The sequence below is a fragment of the Hevea brasiliensis genome, chromosome 4 (assembly GCF_030052815.1).
Source record: "Hevea brasiliensis isolate MT/VB/25A 57/8 chromosome 4, ASM3005281v1, whole genome shotgun sequence".
Taxonomy (NCBI): domain Eukaryota; kingdom Viridiplantae; phylum Streptophyta; class Magnoliopsida; order Malpighiales; family Euphorbiaceae; genus Hevea; species Hevea brasiliensis.
The window spans coordinates 86,590,675-86,592,017 of record NC_079496.1 but is presented as its reverse complement, the minus strand read 5'-3'; positions in this window follow the sequence as shown (position 1 = coordinate 86,592,017).

Genomic DNA, 1,343 nt, shown 5'->3' with positions numbered 1-1,343 from the left:
TAGATTCTGTCCAATCCGGCCAGTTATGGTGTTTAGGCCATAACTTGAGCTACAAAACTCCAAATGGAGTGATTCAAAAAAAGAAATGTAACTAGACACAATAAGGAACAACTTTCATGCAGACAATTTTGCCAAATTCCTACTGTACAAATGACTAATGGAACAGTAAACTTAGTGCTTGAAATTTAAAAATTGTGAATAACTAACACTAAGCTTTGAAATAGAATTGGCAACCAATGCCAACAACTTTGGAATGCAAAATGTGGTATGTTGGTGATATTTGAACCAATATACCTATTATCTATGAAAAAGTCAACATTTTAGTTGACTAATAAAATGAATAGTAACCTTACATATAAAGTACAAATATTCAAGAAATGACTTTGTAATATGCCCTAGTAGGCCTAATGTGATTGATTTGGATAGGTTGGCATGTCAATAGGGTTTTGATAGTAGTACTGCGTATGATGTATGGCTCCATGCCATTCTGTGATGATAGCCTATGGCTATACAGATTATGATATTTTACTTGGCTTTATGCCTTATTGCTTTTATGGCTTATTAGCCATTCTGTTTACACACCGGGGGGACACATTATGACCGATGGTGTGAAGGCCCGAGGTACCTGGTACCTAGTGCTAGTTTACCCGTTTATCCAGTCGGTCAATTTGTATAGGTTACTTGGGCATGGAAAAGTATAATTGTAATTGAATTGATTATTAAAGAAAATACAGAAATTAAATATCAAGATAAAGATCAAGAATGATTACAATAAAATAAATAAGCTCAAAATCATCAAGAAAATGATTAACAAAATGATAGAAGGAGTTAATATCATAAAATGTAATTAGCCCTCGACTAAATAATAAGTTAGTAATTATTCATTTCTTATGAACATAATAACTAGGAAATTATTACTTTTATTTGCATATTATATTTTCTTGTATTATTGGCACTACTAAGCTTTATGCTTAGCGCGTCGCTTTTGCAACGCGTAGGCACTGAAGATTTGGAGAGAGGGCCCAGTAGACCATAGATTGGGTAAGGCCGTTCACAGTTCTGCATAGTGTCCGTGTCACCTCACAAGCTACAGTGCATTGGTAGGACATTAGGTCCCATTTTGTATTTTATGATTTTTATAAGTTTTGTAATTAAACTTTTATTTTATCATGTATATTTGAAACCTATGTAATATAATTTTATATTAATGTAAGTATTTGTAACTTTGTGTTTATAAATAACATATGAGAATTTATTTATGATTTGAGCCTGATGATGATGTGAAATGAATGAATGACAAATGGAGGAATTGTTAAGAAATTGTTGTAAATTGATGTGATACA